The 13,396-nt window shown below is 38.4% G+C and overlaps 1 pseudogene; it reads right to left on the bottom strand.

Annotated features, from left to right (window-relative positions):
* Nucleotides 1–3,959: 3,959 nt before the first annotated feature.
* LOC146441980 (chloride channel protein B-like) overlaps nt 3,960–13,396 on the bottom strand; it is a 76,166-nt pseudogene continuing 66,729 nt past the window's right edge.

Raw genomic sequence — 13,396 nt, 5'->3', positions numbered from 1 at the left:
AGGATGTGTTGTCAATGAGAGAGAGAGCACTTATACAGGACCAGAGTGCCTCCTCCACAGGTGCAGTCCTTACAGTCTTCCCTCTTGCATGGCTGGCTTTGCTCTGTATAGCAGGGACAGCCCTATCACACTAGAAACAATTCTGTGTGGCTAAACTGACAAAATGTGAGAGGACATGCGAGTCATACAGCTTGCCATGCCTTCCCTTGGTGTTAGCTTTTGGGTTCACTTTGCAAGAAAGGGATTGAGAAGGAAAGAAGTCAGGAGTCTGAAATTCTTGCAGCTCTGCCACAGACTCACTTTCCAATCCTCACTAGGCTATTTCATGTCCACATCTCAGCTCCAGCACAGATGAGAAGGACACTTACAGCAGCACCATGGCAGAAGCTGTGGGACTTCACATCTACAGACCTCTTTGCTAATATAAACTGCACAAAAATACAAATTCCTTTCTATGACCCTTCAAAATAAAATATGCAGAAGCTGGTAATTCCTCACCATTTCTGGGCTGGCATGGAGTAAGGAGTAACTTCAGTGGCAGAATGTTGAGTCTATGATCTGTGATCTCAGACAAGCAAAATTCACCAGTTTAATGAGATACTGCAAGTTAGTGAACCATTTCATTGCTTTGGCTCCTCAGAACTGTCTAGGCATTGATTACAATCACAGAGTGTAAATAATTCTGGTTTGTTCAGTACCTCAAGTAAGCAGCAGTAACTCCTCGAGTGTTTGAACTCTGATGCTGGCATTCCCATGGCATAGCATGTTAGACATTCAGACAACTGTGTTGATCACATATTTCCTCTTACTTTAATAGGCCTTTCAGGAATGAACAAGCATGCCCTTGTATACTACTATGGTTCCCATCACTTGATGGTCACACTTAATTAAGCACTATTTTAGTAGAAAGCTGGTTACACTTCATTTCGTTAAGTGATTTCATGATCACCAGAGGTACACTGACAGCTCTGTTAGCTGAAGCTATGTGAAAAGGGGCAGCAGAGACAACTAACATTTTGCAGCACTTCCTCATCAGTGATTTTCCAGGCACTGCTCTTGCAGAGCACAGCTACATTTCCATTAGCATTTAGATTTTTGGCTCAAGGCTATCTGAGCCTTGAGGTATGATAGACCATATCGTATTACCAGTGCCTTTTGCAATGTTGGTCCCTGAATGCTTAAAGTCATCATTTTTATATAAAGTAGATACAAAGAATTTCTTCATCTGTCTTCTCTCCTTTAGGTTTTTCTGTTCATAGTCAGCAAATAAATGTGATTAAAGGACAAGACCCCATTTAAAAAATGTAAGAAGGAATCAATTGTGAAGCAATATTGAAAGGTTCTCCAGTGTGATAAACCAGGCAGTTTAAAAACACTGGGCAATTAACTCTTCAGTCTGTAAGTATCACATGACAGGAACAACACGACCAATGTTACATAATGGACATTGCAAGATACTTGTAAAACCACATATTAAAGCTGCATGCTACAAAAAATTCCTCACAACAGTTTATGTTCACTCATATGGATATGTAATGCATATATGGTTTAGTGTTTCTAATGTGAAGGCAATTTTCCTAATTCAATTGGGAATTTTGCACAACTGTACTTCAATCCTACATCTAAAGTTCAGTCCACCTGTGCTTTAAGACACATTTCAGTTTGAGAGAAAAGTGCTAGGAAAACATCATCATAAAGGAGGGCTAGATGAAAGAGGTATAGATATGTAGTAAAAGCCAAAAATAATGCCAAAGACTTGAATATTGTTGGAAAGCCCTTTGTCACTTAGGTTTGTGTTCAAAAATTGTGAAAATTGATAAACTGTATCTCATAAAAATAGCATCTTTGTTCTATCTAGCCTTTAGTTCAAATTATATTAAGAAATAGCAGACCATTTACCATACACTAAAGCAGACAATAAGAAAAACAAAAGTATCTTGTGCCTAAGAGTCAAATGATATGACTACTTGTTACTGGCATTCCTTAGAGACCTGTTCTATATAAAGACCATGAGAATGACATATTAATGAAAAACTTCCTACAAATTTCATCTGTTTTCACTTCCCTGTATGAATTAGGGTATTATCGTTTGTGATGAGATGTGTTTGTCACTGGAGTCCAGAATATAAAGAAGCCGATCCTTTCCATCTTGGGAGGAATTCTCTTTAGTGTGTCTTCACAAACACAAATACATTACAAAAGACAAAACAAAACACAAAACCCACCCAAGCAAACAATGAAACTAGATACATAATAATGTGTGGGAAAATGCAGCATGTCATGCCCCAGCCATTTCACAACACAGTTATGAGAAGTTCCATGTAAATTGTGTGAACTTTTGCTTAGAAATTACACTTATACTAAAGTGGGGGGGAGAGGGGGAAGGCAACCCCGCATTGATTTTTACAACCAGACAGTACAAAATATTCTTATAAATAGTTTATATTCCTATAATATCTTTCACATGTATACTCTTCACAGTAGCTATCAGGGATTCATACCACTGTTCCAAATTTAAAGGCAGAGTAAATGATATGCCAAACATTTAAGTGACCAGTTCAGAGTTGTGTAATGAGTTACTGTTATCCTGGCTGTCTCAGGCTCTCATACTCTGCAAACTACACCCCAACTACAGTTTGTACTGAGTCATTTAGCCACAGACAGTGTAAGCAAAAAAAAATTACATTACTCAGGTCTTAGAAAGGTGATACTCTGTGTACTCAATAAATCAAGGAAAAGGAAATCAGTAATGGGCTTTGAACCAAAAATGGAAATTCATGGCAAGGTTATTCAGATTTCAGAATCATGGAATAACACAGAAAAAGCTGAGTTGGAAGGGAAGCAAAAGGACCATCAAGTCCAGCTCCCAGCCCTGCACAACACCATCCCCAAGGGCCACACCATGTTCCAAAGAGTAGATTTGGTTATCAAGAGAAGAGATTCTCAGTGCCCTAGGAGAAAATCACTAGGGGTTTCTAGATAGTTCTGCTATCACGCAAATCCTAATTCCTTCAAGAAAAACTTGGCATTTTTCAGGTGGGTGAGGCATAGCTCAGTAGTGACAATGACCCTACCAGTGTACTAATGAGCAAAAGATTATGAGCTGTATCAGGATCTAAAACATCCACCTCCATATCTCTGGGATGGATGATTTGCAGAGCATTTCTCACCCTGCATATGATATATTTTAACTGACCATTTAAAGAGCCTGTCTCATGTACCTTTGAGCATTTCTGGACTGCCAGTTATATGCATTGACAAGACTCTTCAGTTTTAAAATGCTGTGCATTCACTGTGGTGCTACAAAAACAACATTATTAATAATAAAGACAAATTCCAAAAGGGAAAACCAGATAACATCCAACAAGTCTTTGATTTATAGGAGAGTCAGAGCTGCATGATTCAAATACCAGAAATTCACTTTCAGGAATTTTGGCAAGTTTTTATAACCAATAAATTACTACTAGTTTTCCTTGGTATTCATTATAACATTAATAGTGGTGGATTCTTTCATACATGTTTGATTTTAATGTCCAAATCTGTGGGAATTCCTCTGGTATTTAACAGAACAAAATTAAACAATTACAATGTCATAGAAGGAAATCTAAAACATTTGCATTTTTAATAGTCAGATTTAGTCTCACTGAAAGTCTTTGCCAACATAACTGCTACTGATGGCTATGATATTTTTTCTTTGAGAGGCACAGATACAGCATGACAAAAGCATTCTTGACATCCATCTTTCACATCTGATTTTATATGTCTTCCATAAGCACGTGAATTCTTATTTTGTCTCACAAGCATTTAAATTATTACTTTTTCAATCACCAAGCAGCTGAAGGGACACAGCTCTGGGCTACAATTCCACATGTCAAGATACCACACCTTTTAAGCATCTCTTCTCTGGAAGGACCAAGTGGAAAAGTTCTTATTATTTTTTCCAGAAGAAGAACATGAGCTCAAAAAGGAGTGACAAAGCCTAAAAATGCATGCACGGCCTTGAATCCATCGGCATCAGGGCTTTGTGGAACCAGCTAGAGCCTGAGCCTCTCCTCTAGTGGGAAAGGCATCAGGTCCCTCTTGGTGATCAACTCAAACACTTTGTTTTGCAGGTTCTACAGGAGCCAGTAAGAACATGGATTCTTCTCTCCCTGCTCCCCAATCCCAATTATACCTAAAACCAACAGGAAATACCATAGTAAAAGAAAAACACTTTATTTTTTGGTAAACCATCAGGTTCAATCTAAATAAACTATTATGACTGGAATGTACTCAAATTTCACAGACTGGAAAAGCAAAGTTGAGGTCCACTTTCTAAGTCTAAGACTTTTCTGGTCTAAGATTTTACTTGAGAATAGTCAGTGACCCCAATGTCTATTAAGTTTTTATTTTTTTTTTATTGCTGCTATCTCATTACACAATCATTTATGACATTCTATAATATTTTGTAGTACACGATTATAAAAATCAATAGAAACATAGGCTGCAAGGAAGAGGAACAATCATGGGGGTGTGAAGAGGGCCTACCAGTACTAAACTCTGGTCACTGAAAACTATGAGGGCTTTAATGGTTTCTTGATAGGAACAGAGCTAAAGACCATTTTATTGTCAACCAAGCTGGTCTTTAAAGAGCATGTAATTGTTCACCAAGATTTTATTTTTCCCATAATTTAACAGTATTTTTCCTGTGACTTGGCCAGTTCTGTCAAAGAAGGTGTATTATTCTTCCCAACTGTATGCTTCCCCAGACAGAGAAAGATTGAAACAAAGACATGATAAAATAATATAAATAAATGCTCAGCATGGAAGGGCAAATCTCTTCTCCCTCCTTCGTCTACAGGATAGATGAGGCATTTAAAGACAAAAGGAGGAAAACAAACTAAAGGTAAAGAGGTTTCCTCTTTCTATACCACATGTAATTTTGCTGTGAAACTCACTGCCACAGGAAAAAATTGCACCCAGGAAATTCACAATGGATATTTATGTGGTTGTCAGAAACAGAACTTTCATGAGTGATAACAGCAAGTTGTTGAAAGGGACACTAAACTTTGTGCTTCAGGGATCACATCAGGTACCAGTAAGAAACGTAATTAGGTTTCCCATAATAAAAAAGTTGTGTTGCCCAATGGCGCAAGCACTGGACTGGACCTCAGCTTTAGCTGGCTTCTACTTCCATGTAGGACCTCCTCTTGAACTTTGGAAGGCCATGTGTCCTCTCTCCACCTCAGTTTCCCCATCTATTAAAAAGAAACTCTTAAACCAAACTAGATTATGCATATTAGGAGCATTGTAGGTTTCGTAAATTTTCTCTCCTTCTAGCTATTCTCAAAGCAAGGAATTTAGACCAGATGGCTCTCAAATGCAATCTCATCATCTTTACACATGAATAAACAGGAGCAGATTTTATATCTTTTTAAAGAAAACCCATCTGAATTAGGCCTCTGACCTGGATTTCTCAGTGTCTGCCATCTCAGTTTCAATGACTGCAAATTCACTGAGGCAGAAACTGCATTTATTTTGTTTATAATATATTTATTTTAAGCCTTAGTATACCAAACTTATTATTGCTTTTGGACCCAGTATTTTAGTACAGTATTTAGGAAATAAATGTGGCAATGTCATAGCAAGGATTTAAAAAAAAAAAAGGAAAGGAAAAAGAAATATAGTTTTATTTATAAGTTGATGTATAGGCACTGTACTGTAATGGAGTCTAAATCTCAAAAGCGTTGCTTTATATTTGCTTTATAGGACTATAAGAGCCAAATAATGACATTTAAATGATCTATTCCATTAACATTGTATCATTTTGTCAATCTGGAATGTATTTTAATCAAAAGCCCCCTTGAAATGGTCTCCTTTGTTGTATTTTCTTTTTGGCTCATTTTATCAACATCTGTTATGTTTATACAATATGAATTAAAACTTTGGAATGCTGTTTGTACTCAGCTACTTTTTTTGAGAATGTAACGTCCCAGGATTGGCAGTGTTTATGTAAATCAGTGCGGCTGACACAGCCATCATAAACAAATGAGAAAATATAACAAACACATTGTTCATGGAGGAAATGTTTGTTTTTAGAGTTGGCCTCAGTCTTACCAGATTGATGAAGAGTTGCTGATACCAGGGATCTGTAGTGTAGTGATTCAGCAGCATGGCTGGGCACGACAGATTGGGCAGCTTCTCCACGGTTATCTGGAACAGGCAAGAACTCATTTCTCTTTCCTTCTGTGCAGCACATCAGAACCCAAGGTTCAAAAGATTCCCAGTCTGACTCCTAATAAAAAGATTTCTAGCAGAGCTACACCAGCAGATCTTGTCCAAACTTTATAAATTCTTTTGCCAATAAGACTTAAATTAGCAATTTAAATTAAAACACTCTTTCACTACATTTTTTTTCCTTTTTTACAACTGTATCTCTATTAAGACAATGTAAGTTGTATGGCTTAGGGGTGAGAATTTTCGTGCTGTTAAAATTCACGCACTAAATGGTAATTACATGATAGCATAGTGCAGAAAAATGCAGCAAAACTGGTATCAGCCATCAGCTGAATTTGAACCATTTTCCATGGGAATGCCTATTTGTGTTCTTGCACCTCATCATATATAACTGCCCTGCTCCTTGTTAACATTATTTTGCCAGCCACATGCCCATGTGCAGACCAAGTTTCAGTAATATTTGGTGACTTTCCAGTTGGGCCTCTGTAAATTCCCAAAACTACATTACTACTCTTGCCTTAGTAACACATGATTTTCTTCCTATTCGCTTCATGTTTACTATTCCTAAAAATCTTTTGGTCATCTATCAAAGGGAAGAGTGCTACATGCTTTTCAAGTTTGAAAGCTTTTATAAGCACTCATCATTCAGAGAGGTGCTATACCATACCGAATTAAATATTATAACTATTCTGCGATCCATAGAGAAGTTGAGAAAGAGAAGGCTGGAATGGCCTATCTGAGCAAAGAAATTCTTTATCAGCAGTCTTGCACAACTTCCAGACTGAGTGGCATTATAGTTTATGAGGTCTGTCCCTGGAAGGCCTCTGGTCATTCTTAAATTTAAATTGTACCTGATCACTTCCTTATCTCCATCACATATATTACATAACTTCTTCACTCATGGAGTACTAATCCTAAATCACCCAAATATGCATGTTTATTAAACAAGGAAGGAACTGAAATAAAAGAGGTTACCTTCTCATAGGAGAGAGGATGAGAGTGGGAGAAAGACTCAGTATTTGTCTCCAATTTGGAGATGTGCTTATTCTCCAGCAGTGTGCACAGCCCTAACCTAGAGAAGACAAGTACATTCATTATAATGGGCAAATTTTAAACAGCAAGTACACAATACTTAAGCATCAGAGATACAATAAAACCATGAGTACTGTGTGTAGTTTTGGGTTCTTGATATAAGAAGGACATCAAATTATTATAATGTGTCCATGGGAGAGCAACGAATATGGTAAAATGCCTCAAGGACAAGAGGTAGGAGCAGCGGTTGAGGCTGCTTGTTTTGTTCATCTTGGAGAAGAGAAGGCTGAGGGGGGGACCATCACAGTCTACAACTTCCCAAAGGATGGGAGCAGAGGCAGAGGTGCTGATCTGCTCTCTGGTGACCAGCAGTAGGGCACGAGGAAATAGAATGAAGCTGTGTCAGGAGAGTTCAGGTTGGATGTTGGGAAAAGATTCTTCACTGAGAGAAGTTGGTCAATGGAACAGGCCCCCAAGGGAAGTGGTCATGGCAGAGTTCAAGAGCATCTGGATGATGAACTTAGCCGTATGGTTTCGTTTTAGGCAGTCCTGTGAGGAGCAGGGAGTTGGACTTGATAATCCCTTTGAGCGCCTTCCAACTTGAGATATTCTCTTATTCTAAAGTATTAGTGGGCTGACCACACATTTGACTTTCCTAAACATCTATCGGCAATAGCCCTGTCACACAGGTGTTTTCTGATTTACGTTTGGTTTATTAGATTAAAAAACATCACCTGTCCTACATGTTCTTCTTGACCTCTCCTTGACCTCAGCAGGACCAGCTCATGCACTGTCTATTTTGCACCCAAAAAGACCATACCTGTAATAAGCAAGTACAGTTCTCTGCATATAAGTAGGTAGACTGGTTTTGTTTCCCTCATCCTTCTTAAGTAACATCTACATTAAAACAAGATCTGCCAAAAAGTCCCATTTTAAATCATCAGTGAAACCTTCCTGCACAGTACTGCACTCCAGAGCTCATTGACTACTAATATTGTTGCTGACATAGTAATGTTAAAATGGGTATTTTTGTAAATTATTGCATAATTTCAAACCTTTCTTCAGAGTTCTACCCCTCTGCATTACATATATGAAGCCTTGATGAGCAATATACTTAAAATTATCATTTTTATCTTAGTATTTGTTTGCTACACTGACACACATATACACGCATTCCATTCATACTATCCACTTCTCAACTTTTAACGAACATTTTGATAACAGACACCTTGGGAACCACCACAAATCTGTTTAGCTTGTAACATACTTAACATCGTGTTAGCCCTATTCCGTGATAACAACTAGGAGCTAGGAGCTATTACAGTAGTACAAAGCTGTGCAACACACTGCTAAATTATGTGCTTGATGAAGTCAGAGGAGAGCAGACACCTAATCTACATTAGGGCATCAGAAAAAATATAAACGGCATGCCAAGTGGCTTTTGTGACTGGAACACCAAGTATAAGTTGGGAATTTTTCAACTCAATATTCCTGTATCCAAAAATATTGCTTTATTTAAACCAAATCATGTTATAGGAATTTACTAGTTGTAACATAAATGTCTCCTAGAAAAGATTAGTCTGCTTCAAGGTGTTATTAGCACTTCACACCACTCACACTGAGGTCTTCAGCAATTTTAATGATTCTGTGACTCTGTGATTCTAAGACAACATGCTTGCCTGATCCAAAATATCCTAGGCACTGGATATGGAAGAACTAGGTTCAAGTCCTTCATTATGAAATACCATTTAAAGCAAGATATTCTGCTTGAATCTACCCCCAGCATTTTAGTACAGATCCTGGAACACACATTTGAAGAAAACTATCCTATCACCTCCACCTCCCACAAGTTAATATTGGAGAGAAGTCCCCTTTCTCCTGAAATGGTCAGTATGTAGTCTTGAAATCTGCATTTTTTTTCAATGGTTTTGGTCTGTCATCTAAGGCTCTTGATGGGATTTTTATAAATAAGTCTGCCTGTGCGAGTGTAACTTGTGGAAAACATCAGTTCTGAAGGAAATTAGTGGCACAGCCAGAAATACTAGGAGTCTGTCACTCTCTCCCACCTTTAAAGCACATCCCATTCACAGTACAAAGAAGGAATTGGGTATTCTTCCTAACGATTTAAACTTTATTTGTCTCAATTTAATATCTGACTAGCTTTGGTTTTCTTAAAACCTCTTTCAGATTACTAAAGTGAGTGCAACACTGCAGCAGAGCTAATGGCTGAGGAAACACTTTGCCCTGGGCTCACATCTCCCCTCCCAGGAAAGTCGCTGATCTTCCCCTAAGCCACATGCATGCCAGCATATGTACATGTGGCATAGACAATTAATGGACTTGATTTTGAGGACAGTGATGAGAACACATTAAAAAGGCATGCTACAACAGGCAAAACCTATTCCTCTCAGGCTACATTTGGAGGAGGAAATGGAGGAAAACACAGTATACTCACAATATATTCAGTGCAGCAGAGGATATAAAGAAACTAATCGAGTCATTCCCTATGAATTACCTTTTGTGCATTACACACTTTGTTCTGCAGGACCCTCGAAAGGTTCACATTCTACAGTCTTTCACAAAAAGGGTCTGTAGTCATTCCAAGTGAGACATAAATACACAGATCTAAATTCTGCTCCGAGACCATCATGCACAGCTCCAAGAAGTCTACTTCAAGAATGATCGCTGGACCAGGAATATTCCCAAGACTTTAATCCTAACATATATAGACATCTAGTGTGAAAGTTATGATCCACCCTGATCCTCAGCCAGCTTCTGTATGCTCGGGTCCAAAATACTGTTCAGGTCTGTCTGTAGTCCAGACTGCACCATTTTCCACTTGAACATGACGCTGAAATTAAGAAAACAGCAACATTCACCATGAGCTGAAAGAGCAGAAACATTTGCTCATCACCAGTGGTTTGTTGGCTGGTTTTTGGCAGCTTGCAATTTGCTCGGCACCGCTCTTAACTAAACCCAGCAGGGAGTCACTTAACAGAACTTTGAAAAGTGTGAGAGAAATTTGGATAGTCAAAAAAAGCACACACAAACACAATGAAGGAAATCGTTGGAACATTTCTGATAAGAATCCAAGCCTATTAAAAACTGCTATATTCAGGAGAAAAATGAGCATACATTATTTCACTTGGACTTCCAGAAGTCAGGCTTCAGAGGTATAACAACATCATTCTTTGATGTTACATACAACATCCTTCCTATCACATCATCAAGCCTTAGAAAGCAGACCAAACATGTTTCTTGCACTATTTTGTGAGGTTTAACAGGAAGTGCTAGGATTCAGACTTGGACTCTGCAATTGTTCGTTTACTCTTTATTTATTTAAGAAGGAAGAAAACTCTTAAGTAGGGAATCTCATTTCAAAGATACCCTGGCAAAGCATTGCAGTAGTTTCATATGCTCTATCTGTTATAAAGCATGTATCATGAAGATACACCTAATTAAGATAACACATTATTATCCCAATATCCACATGTCAGTTTTGGCATGGAAGTCAGGAATGAAAAGTATCTGACAGCTGATTGTGTCACTCTTCTTGTCAAGATGGCCAATTATCTGAGGAAACTACAAATTCTAAATATTGGGTGAGTGACATAAAAGGAACTGCAGCTCCAAAGTAGCTGCAAATGAACAGAAGGAAGATTGAAAGGTGATGCAACTGGCAAAAGCATTCAGGGCAAGACTTTCCTAAACTGAATGGATAAAATTGCTAGAAAATGGGACAGGGGGAGGAGGCAGGATTAAAGAACCTGAAGTATCATTTTTATAATACCTTAGAAAGCTTCTCTTTTTTTCCTCTTTTTTTATCTATTTATTTAGCTGTTTATATCTGTTGCTTTGGCCAATATGCAATCATTTCCTTGACTTCAAATAGTGTTGTGCTTTTTAAACATGTAAAGAAGTGTTCTGCATATGGTGAGCTAGACAGTAGATAAGGACTAGGTCAGGACATATCAGGAACTGTTTTAAATCAACCAAGTCTTCATCTTACACAATAAAATTTCAGGGTTACAGGGTTGCTTCAGGTTAGGCAGACTAAATCATTACTGTTTACTTAATATTTCATTCTTCAAATGAAGAGGGAGCGTTGCATGAATTTTTGGCATTTTACCTAAAAGATGATAAAAAGGTCACTATCAAGTACTAGGCTGAGGTTTTCCAGAGCAAAGATCAAATCCTGTCTATGCCACAGCTTTTCCAAGGACACTGAGTAAATATTTAATCTCTGTACCTCAGTTTTCAAATCTACAAAACAGGGATTTCTTCTACCTCAGAGCTATGTTTTGAAGTTAATATTCATTATTTAAGTTGCCAGCTGTCAGGTTTTGTAGGCAACACCATCAAGGTGAATGAGCAGACAGCAAGTCTGCAGCTTCAACATGAAAATGCAAAGGCAGCTGTTAATAAATTGCAAATGCAAACTTCATTTTTCAAACCTGCAGAAAGGCTAGATTTTAGAAAAGGATGAAGACTTAAAGTCAGATTTCAATTTCCCTACAAGCTGGCTTGCTACTAGGCAAGCTTTCAATTTCAGAGGAGCCTACCACACATTTAAACGGCAGGACAAGTATGCGATCAGTCTTTCCATTCACACAGTTTTCCCCATGCCTATATTTGATTTCGACATTTAACAACACTCTGCACTTGCCTAGAAGCCACCCACATGCTGCAGTGTGGCTGCATACGTTTTTAATTTGGCTTTTTGGGTTAGCACACAGCCTCTGCAACACTCCAGTTCTCCCTGCAAAGGGCTCCATCACAAAGTCCTACAGCACAGCACCTGCACAATTATTTGCAAGGCCAAACAGGCCTACTTATTTTAAAAGTATCATGTAATGTTGTTCTTTGGAAGGAACTTTTCGCACTTCGGATATGAAATAAAACCACTGCCACAGACTCTATAAACCTTCTTCCATCTGTGTTACTCATGTGCTGCAGTTCCCCAGGACCCTGACAATGCATGGGAGGATCATAATGTCCAGAGCTTTTGTTGAAAGTACTGAATTCCATTTATTTTAATAGGCAAGATTACTGTGTAGTGTATCATTGAAATTAACTAGAGCAGCTCTTCAAAAGCAGGAGGCCGGACAGTAAAAACAATCAGCGTGCTGACAGGCTCTACCCTCTAACATGAAAACCAAGTAATCACAAAGGCCCTTTGGTATTGCCATCAGATATTGCTGTCAGCTCCCTAGTCTGCACACCTAAAAAAAGTTTTCAAGTCCTTAATGTGCTTCCCCTCCCCTTTTTTCTTCTTTGCTGGCTGAGTTCACATGAAGCCTTCAAACCACTGCCAAAGGTGTTTCTAGCTTTGATCAGACCTGGCAGAATCACCATTGCCCAGAACTTTGAGCAAAGGTATGGTAAGAAGGAAGGGACAAAGATGACCATGATCCTCTGGTAAGAAACAAAACCCCATTTTTTATCTCCATTTATTGCATGAACTTTGCAGACTTCTGTATTTGATTGAGTAACTTTGCATTCTTGTGATCTAAACTTAGCAATCTCTCCACAACAGTGCCAGAAGGAAAAGGCTCTCCAAGAATCTTTCAAACCTGTATCAGTTATTTTGAGAGTGCCAGCAGCAAGGCTGTCACAATATTAAGGTAGATATCAGTAGCTCAGTAATTAATTTATGAATTAAATGTTTCAGGTCTCCATTCATCTTTAACTTCCTGTAAGATGTTGCACCATATCACTACTGAAGGTGTCTCTCCCCTTAAGGAAAATAGAAGTATTACCTTATTGAAACAGTGTGTGAGGACTCTCTGAACACATGCACGTGCACACGCCTTGAGAGCAGTGTTTCATTAGTCCCAACTGGGAGTGCAGATTAAAGAAAAATGCCAGAAACCATACCTACAGTCTGACATATCTATGATATGCTGCAATGCCTGATATGTTCTGTGGGAAAGGAGATCTATATGCTTTGCTCAGTTTCACTGAAGTGCTTGGCAGAAAGCATTCCTGACTCACAACAGTGTCTGTTCACTGGACTGACCAGAGGCAAGTCATACCTAATAAACTGCCATAAAATACACATACACACACCACTCTGGATCATTGATTTCACTGCTAAAGGATGTTACTGTGTATTACAGCTTTAAGTTTTCAACTTTGTCATATTTTC

This window comes from Lichenostomus cassidix, chromosome 2 (genome assembly GCF_008360975.1).
Source record: "Lichenostomus cassidix isolate B80296 chromosome 2, HeHo_3.0, whole genome shotgun sequence".
Classification (NCBI taxonomy): Eukaryota; Metazoa; Chordata; class Aves; order Passeriformes; family Meliphagidae; genus Lichenostomus; species Lichenostomus cassidix.
This window is presented reverse-complemented; position numbering and strand designations above follow the sequence as displayed.